The sequence below is a fragment of the Capsicum annuum genome, chromosome 5 (genome assembly GCF_002878395.1).
Source record: "Capsicum annuum cultivar UCD-10X-F1 chromosome 5, UCD10Xv1.1, whole genome shotgun sequence".
NCBI lineage: Eukaryota > Viridiplantae > Streptophyta > Magnoliopsida > Solanales > Solanaceae > Capsicum > Capsicum annuum.
The window spans coordinates 203498063-203509695 of NC_061115.1; positions in this window are offsets into that span (position 1 = coordinate 203498063).

An 11633-nucleotide genomic window follows, 5' to 3' on the forward strand; every position below is an offset into this window, starting at 1 on the left:
CAATTGTTATCATTAATAATAATAAAATAATTCATATATTCTTTAGTCATCATCATCAATGATATTTTCAAATTTATTTAAAGAAAATGAGTGAAAAATAAAATAATAATATATAAATCATAAGGAATTATCACACACACACACACACACACACACACACACACACACACACACACACATATATATATATATATATATATATTTGTGTGTGTAATAGGGATATGTAGATACATAAAATTTATTGGATCAAATTCATATAAAATTTGAATTTGAGCCATATGTTATTGGGTTTAAACTTATTTTGGGCTAAAAAAAAATAATAAGCCTATTTTATTCTTAATCAAGGTCCATCTCACTTTGAAGCCCAAACTCATCAAGTGACGTGGCATCCCAATCAAATCCAAAACCAATGAGACGCCGCCATATGTACAAATGATGTGAAAACCTCATTCAAATTCAACAACCAGTCAAAAGTTGCCAAATGTCAAAGTGACATGTTTCGGCCAATCACAAGCAATTAAGGCTTACCCCACAACTATAAATAGGGGGTAACATAACATTCTGAAAAAGAAAAAAAAAAAAGAAAAAGGAGGACATTCTGCAAGCATTGGAGGAAGCTTCTACATTTACTACATAGCTCTTCACCAAATTGACTAACGGAGTTCTGCCCGGAGATCAACTCGACAAGACGAAGTGCTGTCAGACAATTCCTGGAGATCCAAACACATTTCTAGGAGACTCAAATCATCCTACATTCAAGAATCACGCTACAAAGGCCCTCAAATAACAGAAAAACTTAGGAGAGAAGAATCGAGAGAATAACAGAATTGTACCCTCAAAACTACCTTAAATAAAATTATTTTTTTTGTTTATTTTATTTTTTTCTTGCAGTTTATTTTTAGCGTTAACGAAAATTTATTGCGAACAATTTGGCATGCCCAGTAAGTCCAGTTCTGCTCTTCATCTCTTCCTCCTACAAGTCAAAGAAAATCACATATTCAACTACTACAATAAATTTTAAAAAAATCAATGAAGTTTCGTGCAAGAAGTCTACTACTGCCACATCTACTGAGATCAAACTTGTTGGCCTCATCAATCGACGCAATCTCAATGCTTGTCCTTTGGATGGATTCCAATACTTTACTATTTTGGAGATGACAAAAAGGAGAAAATCTCAATTTTCAGGGCAACTTCACATCTATGTTATCAGATGAACCGTCTGAAACTACTGCAACTTTGGAGAATCTGAAAACTTGATGAACTCTCCAACTTCAATGAAATTCAACACCTTCATGGTTGATGCAATTGACTTGGACAAGAAGTTTGCAATGATGGAGAAAACCATTGAAGCCTTGAAGAAGTCCGTTGATGAGAAAGATCATCAAATCGCCGACTTATGAGCAAGTTAGATCTCTACGATCCTGGAGAGTCAAATTATAATCTAAAACCGCGAGAAAAAGTTGATGGTGAATCTCTCAAAATTTGATGGTGAATCTCTCATCAAGACAAGTGACAATTACTGCGATGATCGATCCACTTCAGTGGCTACTCTAATAGTTCAACAACTGCAAGATATAATTGCAAAAACCATCAAGGCATAATATGCCGGTTCATCACAAAGTTTCGTAGGATACTCAAAGCTGTATTCTAAGCGAATCAAGGGTTTACCGATGCCAATTAGATATCAACTGCCAAAGTTTTAACAATTTGATGGAAAGGGAAATCCAAGGAAATATATCGCTCATTTTGTTGAGACTTGTAGCAGTGTTGGTACACATGAAGATCTTCTTGTCAAACAATTTGTTCGCTCCTTAAAAGGCAACACTTTTGATTGGTACACAGACTTGGAGTCTGGATCAATTGATTGTTGGGAGCAACTAGAAAGTCAGCTCCTAAATCGTTTCTACAGTACCCGTCGTATAGTCAGCATGATGGAGTCGACAAACACAAGACAAGTAAAGATGAGCCTATAATGGATTACATAAATCGTTGGTGAACATTGAATTTTGATTGCAAGGATCAACTTTCTGAAACTTTCGCAGTTGAAATTTGCATTCAAGGGATGCGTTGGGGCCTTGTGTATATTCTCCAAGTAATTAAGCCTCGAACTTTTGAAGAATTAGCTACGCACGATTATGACATGCAAGTCATAGAATGGCGTCACCTGTTTTTGATCCTAGGAAGGAAGTCACGAAATTCAAAGACTCATCTGAAGACCAAATTGGGAATCTATGGCGACAACTGTGATTTTTATGAAGTCCCCTACAAGACAAAAGTTAAAAGAGTAAGCTCCAAAGCAACAAATGCAAGAGGAAAAAAATCAACCAACCTTGAAAGAGTTACATGCAAGGGTATATCCTTTTCCCGACTCTGATGTTCCTGAAATTCTTGACGAGTTGTTAGCCAAAGAAGTCATTGAACTTCCTAAGTCAAAGCAACCTGAAGAATCAAACAAAGTCGATGATCCTAAATATTGCAAATTTTACCGCATTGTTGGTCATTACACCATAAAATGCTTCAAACTGAAGGAAAAGATCATGACATTAATGTAAGAGGGAAAGATCATTATTGATGATGGCGATATAGTTAATGCAAATCATGTTAGCTCCAAAATACACCATATGAAAGGTTCAAAATCGAAAGCTATACAAGCCATGCACTCTGTGGAATCACCAAAAATTGAAAAAATCATCATGCTACAATTTGGAAACTTTGACCCAATAAGGGTTCCAGCCTTGAAGAAAACAATGAGCAAATCCATGCAAAATGACTTCTCTAATAGCAAGAAGGGTGATACTTGGACATTGATCACTCGCGAAAGAAAAAAATGTCAAAAGTCTTCTAAAATCCAACTTTCAAAAGTCGACACAAGATCAAGTGCAAATCTGTTACAACTAATGGGGGCAATAAATACCAAACTGAAGCGCAACCATACTCCATTACAAAGGATTGGAAGGAAAGTTACATTACAAGAATTCGTCCCCAAAATGCTCCTTGCTGCACGAGCTTAAACTGCAAGTTAAAAATGCTCCTTGATGCACGAGCTTAAACTGTAAGTCAAAAATGCTCCTCGATGCACAAGCCTAAACTGCAAGCCAAAATGCTCCTCGATGCACAAGCCTAAACTGCAAGTCAAGATGCTCCCCGACTCACGAGCCTAGAATGCAAGTCAAAATGATCCTTAAGGAACGAGCTTAAACTGCATGTCACTCGTGGCCCACATGAGTCTAAATTGTGAACAGATCTCTCAAAAAAATAAAAAGGAAAAGTATGAAGCTAGAATGCATATTTGGAGTCCTTTGAAGATGTCGTCTTAAAGCAAAATGATTCTTCATTATCTCTCAAGCAATAAAGTCTTCTCGACAAGAAAAAGACTTGTGGTACTTTGAATACTGCTCTATTCTATCCTTCAACATATTTCAAAAGTGATGAGGCCTAAAACGTGAAGTAGATGATGAAATTCATGAGTATCCAAAATCTAAGTAGAAATAGAATATCACAAGATTTAGGCTGCAATTTTGGAAAAGTACCTGAGAAAATATAGAGGTTATATGCTGATGGATTTCACGCTTAACTTACATCTATGAGTCTACTTTCCAATGCAAAAAACGGAACCTGATTCTGATACTTTCACGTCAAGATATGAAATTTATCGTGACCCTACGCAGAGCTGAAATAACTAGCGAACCAAGATTAGAAGGCTATTTTTGGAGCAATATCTGGGATAATTTGGATGCAACATAATTGTGGTTTCCACGCGACACGTATCTCCATAAGTCTACTTTCCAATGCAAAAAATAGAACCTGATTCCGATACTTTCACGTCAAGATATGGAATTTATCGTGACGCTACGCAAAGCTGAAATAACTAGCGAACCAAGATTAGAAGGCTATTTTTAGAGCAATATCTGGGACGATTCGGATGCAATCTAATTGTGATTTCTGCGTGAGACGTAGCTATGCAAATGTACTTTCCAATGCGTAAAAACAGAACCTGATTCCGATACTTCCACGTCAAGATATGAAATTTATCGTGATGATGCGCAAAGCTGATGAAACTAGCGAACCAAGATTAGAAGATCGGTTTTGGGGCAATATCTGGAATGATTTGGGTGCAATCTGATTGCGATTCTCGCGTAAGACGTAGCTCTACGAGTCTAGTTTCTAAAAAAAAATAGCTCCAGATTTTGATACTCATCAAAATACGAAATTTATCGTGACGCTGCGCAAAGCTGATAAGATAGGACATTGAATTCCATTTTTATGAATCAAACAACTCATATTTTTGTTCTCCCATTAGAGAATAAATATTTTTGTGGATGTGTGCCTAGTGCTTGCTCACCAACGTCAGAAAAGGCTACTTCCTGTGTCAATATTATCAAGCTGGATTGCACTACGTGCGTGCTCCTTGAAAAGAATGGTTCGCTCTCACTCGAAGACTCTTTACCTCCGAGTCCCTCGGATGAGATGCACCACATGCTTGCTTTGCAACGATGAACTGTAGACACTTAGAACTTCATCATCACAAGGTCGCAAGAATGACACCAAGTACATGCTCACTGAAACTAAAATGGAAAATTTTCAGCGTCGTCAAGGATAAAATCAGATCATTCCAAGTCACTTTCTTATCAAGCAGTAAGGAAGCAGTGCACTAAATGGTTTAACATTAATCATGTCGACCTTTTTGGTTTGACATCAAGACCATTTCCATAAACCTACACAAAAAAAATAAAGATATAACACACCTACATTGTTGACCCGGTGAAGCTTCTCGATTCTATGCGGATTGATGCCAACTTCGTGAAACTTCAATCTGGCGATAAGTGTCGGTACCAAACGCACGATGCTTCAATTTGGTATGATCAACATTGGGAGAAATAAATACCTTTGAAATCATGAGAATGAAAACACATTCACGAGTACTTCAAGTTTCGCCGCCAAGTTTCAGCAAACCTACTTGTCGACCAACCTTGAAGTAGGGGGCATCTGTAGACACATAAAATTTATTGGATCACATTCATATAAATTTTGAATTTGAGCCATATTTTATTGGGTTTAAACTTATTTTGGGCTAAAAAAATAATAAGCCTATTTTATTCTTAATCAAGGTCCATCTCACTTTGAAGCCCAAACTTATCAAGTGACGTGGCATCCCAATCAAATCAAAACCCAATTAGACGCCGTCATATGTACAAATGATGTGGAAATCTCATTCAAATTCAACAACCAGTCAAAAGGTGTCAAGTGTCAAAGTGACATGTTTTAGCCAATCACAAGCAACTAAGGCCTACCCCACAACTATAAATAGGGGGTAACATAACATTCTGAAAAAGAAAAAAAAAAAAAAGGAGGACATTCTACAAGAATTGGAGGAAGCTTCTGCATTGACTACACAACTCTTCAACGAATTGACTAACGGAGTTCTGCCCAGAGATCAACTCGACAAGACGAAGTGCTGTCAGACAATTCCTGGAGATCCAAACACATTTTTAGGAGGCTCAAATCATCCTACATTCGAGAATCACACTGCAAAGGCCCTTGAATCACGAAAAAACTTAGGAGAGAAGAATCGAGAGAATAACGGAATTGTACCCGCAAAATTACCTTAAATAAAATTATTTTTTTTGTTTATTTTATTTTTTTGCTTGCAATTAATTTTCAGTGTTAACGAAAATTTATTGCGAACAGAATATTTTTGTGATAAAAAAATAATTTTCTGCTTCTGCTTATTTTGAGAAATAGAAATTTTCTGTTTCTTTTCAGAAGCAGAAAAACTACTTCTGCTTATTTTTAAAAACACTTTTGCAAGTTTATCAAACACCCTTCTTTTAAAAAAAAAAAAAAAAATTTCTCAAAATAAGTGAGTATTTTGGAAAATAAACAATCTCAAACAGGCTATAAGTAATTATCACATTGACCCTTAGATTAATAAGTGCTTAATCGTGGCATCAACTCCTACCCACTAACTACCCCTCACGTCGGATTGTTGGTGACAAGATATATTAAAACTCGTTTAATTGATTAATCCTTTTATCAAAACATTACTATGATATTAATAATGCCCATGCAACTGCTCTAGACTCTACATATTTAATTAAATCATTCATTTCCAAGTTTTACTTATTAGTACATCATATTTGTGTTTGTATTTAATTTCATTGAGCCGCACCCGCAAACCACCATAGTATTGTATTGTACGGTTATCATGAATATTATGTTTGTTTTTATTGTTACTTAAAACACATTATATGGTATAATTTGATTCTAAAATTACGTGATCATAAAAAGTCCCCTTTTATATAACCACCAATTTGATGGTATTGCGTCGCTACCTTATATATTTTTCTCATCTTACCTTTACTTATTATTTGATAATTGTACGTATTTTATCTTTTATCCTATCTTTTTATAGTAGTCATACCCGATATTCTACTTTTTTCAATAGGTTTATCCTTCAAAATTCAAATTATTAATGTGTAAAATTATGTTACGACAAAAAATGATACAGTCTATTCAATACTATGCATTAAAAATAATACGTAACAATCATCCAAACAGAGTGTTAATGTACCACTATTGGGTGCTAATTTCAATTTAAATGGGTGATTCATTAGCTGAGATAACCACTCACAATTTAGGTAGTTATATAACTAATGGAATTCATTAGTTAAACTCTAATTTTTCATTTCCTTTTTATGGCCACAAATTGTAAAATAGGATTGAGAAGAGCCGTATTATAAACAAGCAAAAAGGTAACCTTTTTTTTTTTTTTTTTTTTTTTTTGCATATCTTACTAAGTTGACGTGTTTGCTTACGTACAAGATAAATGATATATTTAACCTTGAAATATAGTCTGTTATAAAACAATAAAGAACAAGAAGAATAGTAGAGAGAATAGAGAGAGTGATTGTTATTTCTTAGGGATCATTTACAATGAAGGAAACCTTCTATTTATAGGGGGAATTTACCTCTAGTTTCACACTAAAAGACAAGTAAATCAAATCCTGATAGACATCAAATAGATCTTGATAGACATTCACTATAATTAATATATATCATAACACTCCCCCTTGAATGTCTAACAATACGCATATAGTCTGCCTCATTAAAAACCTTACAAGGAAAATCCATTGGGACAAAAACTCGTAAGGGAAAAAGAGTACAACGTGTATTAACCCCCCCTAATAAGAACATCCTTAAATCTTTGCAGTCTGATCTTGTGCACCATCTCCTTGAAAGTTGCAGTTGGAAGAGATTTGGTGAATAAATCAGCCACATTATCACTTGAACGAATCTGTTGTACGTTAATATCACCATTCTTTTGGAGCTCACGTGTATAGAAGAGCTTTGGCGAAATGTGCTTTGTTATATCTCCTTTTATGAATCCACCTTTCAGTTATGGTATTCATGCTGCACTATCTTCATATAAAATTATGGGTACTTTGTCAAATTTCAAGCCACATTTTTCTTGGATGAGATGTATTATGGACCTCAACTACACACACTCTCGGCTTGCTTCATGAATAGCTATAATCTCTACGTGATTCGATGAAGTGGCTACAATAGACTGCTTTGTTGATCTCCAAGATATAGCAGTACCCCCACATATGAATACATAGCCTGTTTGAGACCAAGCTTTATGCGGATCAGATAAGTACCCAGCATCAGCATAACCAACAAGATCAGAACTGTAATCTTTAGAATAAAATAAACTCATATCGGTAGTCCCCTTTAGATATCGTAATATGTGTTTGATCACATTCCAATGTCTCCTAGTAGGAGCAGAACTATACCTTGCTAGCAAATTTACTGAAAATGCAATATCAGGCCTTGTAGTATTTACAAGATACATTAATGCACCAATTGCACTAAGATATGGTATTACAGGACCAAGAAGTTCCTCATTATTTTCTTGAGGTCGGAATGGATCCTTATTCACATCAAGTGATTGAACAACCATCGGAGTACTTAATAGATGTGCTCCATCCATATAGAATAGATTCAACACCTTTTCTGTGTAGGCAGATTGATGAACAAAGATACCATTTGTCAAATGCTCAATTCGCAAACTACGACATAACTTTGTCTTTCCGAGATCTTTCATCTCAAATTCTTTCTTTAGGTAATCAATTTCCTTTTGAAGCTCTATTGACATTTCAATAAGGTTTATTTCATTGACATAGACAGCAAGTATAACAAACTCCGATGTTGTTTTCTTTATGAAAACACATGGGCAAATTTCATCATTCGTAGAACCTTCTTTAGATAAATATTCACTAAGACGGTTATACCACATGTGTCCAGATTGCTTCAAACCATATGATGATTTTTACAATCTAATGAAATATATTTTTCAAGGCTTTGAACTATATGCTTTCGAAATTTTAAATCCTTCGAGAATTTTCATGTATATCTCATTATCAAGTGATCCATATAGATAGGTTGTTACCACATCCATCAAATGAATTTCAAGTCTCTCATGGATAGTGAAACTAATAAGATAACGCAATGATATTGCATCCATAATTGGTGAAATGTCTCATCATAATCGACACCAGTCCGTTGTGAAAATCCTTGTGCAACAAGGCGTACTTTATACCTTTGTATTTTATTTTTCTCATTTTTTTTTGCACAAAGATTCATTTATAACCAACAGGCTTAACACCATTAGGTGTTTGAGTTATAGATCCAAAAATTTCACGTTTGGCAAGTGAATTCAATTCAAATTGAATTATTCAGATTAGATTATTTCTTGCCATTTTGGCCTGTCATTTCTTTTTCTACATTCTGTGATAGATCGAGGTTCAAGATCCTTTCTATCTTGCATGATTTTCATCGCAACATTGTATGCAAAGACATGATCCACTACTATTTCAGATTGATTCAAATTAGTTTCAACATCACTTGAATTTATGGATAGTTCCTCATTTTCTTGAGTCTCAGGCTCATTGATTCCTTCAGGAATATCAACATTGCTCAAATCTTGAGCTTTCATATGAGGATCTTTCGTAGTGTCATCTTGACCATTTGTTTTTCTTTTTCTAGAATTTTGATCTTTAGAACCTAATAGTCTACCACGCTTCAAGCGTGCTTTAGATTCATTAGCTATGACACTAGTGGATGGTCCTTTAGAGACATCAATTTGAATTGAGACATTCTCTGCAAGAATATGTGATTTGGTAATCCTTTTCAAATCAGTAAATGCGTCCGACATTTGATTTGTAATTTTCTGCAGATGAATAATCTTTTGTACTTCTTGCTCACAAATAGAAATATGTGGATCAAGATGAGATAGTGATGGATTTTTCCACAAAATTTCTCTTTTGATGTCACTATCTTCTCCCCTAATTTTGAAAAAACTATCTCATCAAACTGACAATCTACAAATCGAGCAGTGAACATATCTCCCGTTAATGGTTCAAGACAACGACTAATGAAGGGTGATTCAAACCCAACATAAATTCCTAATCTTCTTTGGGGGCTCATCTTGGTGCGGTTTAGTGGTGTTATAGGCACATATACACTGCACCCAAAAATTCTCAAATGAGATATATTAGGCTCTTAATCCAAAATCAATTGCAATGGAGAAAATTTATGATAATTTGTCGGTCTAAGATGAATAAGTGTTGCAGTATGCAAAATTACATGACCCCAAACAGAAGTGGACAACTTAGTTTTCATAAGTAATGGTCTTGCTATCAACTGCAGACGTTTAATTAATGACTCAGTAAGGCCATTTTGAGTGTGAACATGGGGTACAAAATGTTTCACTTTTATCCCAATCGATAAGCAATAGTCATTAAATGCTTGAGATGAAAATTCTTCAGCATTATCAAGGCGAATAGACTTAATTTGATTATCGAAAAATTATTCCCGTAATTGTATTATTTGTGCCAATAATTTTGCAAATGCTAAGTTGCGAGATGACAAAAGGCACACATGAGACCATCTAGATGAAACATCTATTAGGACCATAAAGTATCTAAATAATCCACTAGATGGGTGAATGAGTCCACAAATAACCCCATGTATGTGTTCCAAGAACGCGGGGGACTCAATCCCAATTTTTGTTGGCGATGGCCTCACAATCAGCTTACTTTGATAACAAGCATTGCATGAAAATTCACCATTCGAAAGAACCTTCAAGTTCTTTAATGGATGTCCATTTGAATTTTCTATAATTCGTCTGATCATTATTGATCTGGATGTCCCATACGATCATGCCAAAGTACAAAGGTATTTGAATCAGTAAACTTCCAGTTTACTATAGAATGTGCCTCAATTGCACAAATCTTTGTTCAATACAGGCCAGAAGATAAAGCAGGGAACTTTTCAATAACACATGTCTGCCCAAAGACATTCTTGATGATACCAAGATATTCAAGATTCATCTCATCAATTGTCTTGATATGATAACCATTTTCTCGGATATCTTTAAATCTCATCAAGTTTCTCCGAGACTTAGGAGAAAATATGGCATTATTTATGAGGAGTTTAGTTCCTTGGGCAAGATTATAATGGCTTTTCCGAAGCCTTCAATCAAATTAGCACTACCAGAAATTGTAGTGACATTAATCTTGCCCATGTTTAGATGAGATAAATATTTCTCGTCTTTGAATATCGTATGTGTAGTGTCAGAATCAACAAACATATATCTTTATAATTTGACAGCTTACTTTGAAAATTATCCATATCTTCAAATAAAATGACATACACGAAATAAGATTTATATTAAATTTTTGTAAAAAGTGAAAGCTTATACTATAAAATATTGTTAATCACATTTTACTAAGCAATAAAAAAAATATGTTCACTTAGTACGTGATTAGCTTAGCTTAGTATTTTATTTTTCAATAAAAAAAAACACGTGTATTTATACTATGTTTTCTTTCAATGACATGCAAAATAATTGGAACATATAATAAAAAACGAGAACATGCGTTGGTCGATCATGCAAAACAATATATTATTATTATTATTATACAACAACAAATAGCATATGCATCGTCGTAAAAGAAAAAACTGATTACAGTACTTTGTTCAAAATTGCCAATGAGCTAAGGACAAAATCTTAAAGATGATTACTGCCAGTGATTATTATTTATTTTATTTTGATTTTAACAAATTTTCCTTTTTCATTATCACAGCAACAATTTAATAACCAAAAAGATCACTATAACACATTAACACACATATGGCGCCAAAAATATTATATTAATATAGGATCACAGATCTGCAGTCAAACCATCACTAATTTCACCGAAATTTATCGTAAACAGAGTTTTTTTTTTTCAATAAATGACGGCAAAACTAAAACTCAATTCAATTTAATAATAAACTACAATTTAATAATAAACTACAATAATGTAACTAATAAAAACCTAATAATCATGCAATCAACTACTTTTACATAATTTTTATTCAGTAACTCTTATCAACAATAAAAAAAATTAAAAAAACATTCATTGTTCCATGTTTACGCAACCATCACCAATCAAGTGATCAATCTTTCCTTCAGGGTGTTCGAAAAAGTCTGTTACATCCAAACTTGTGATGTCAACGGCATTTTCAGAGAGAAAGTTAGCCTTGGGATTTCTCTTTTTCTTCTTTAGTGATGCTTGATAAAGATCAAC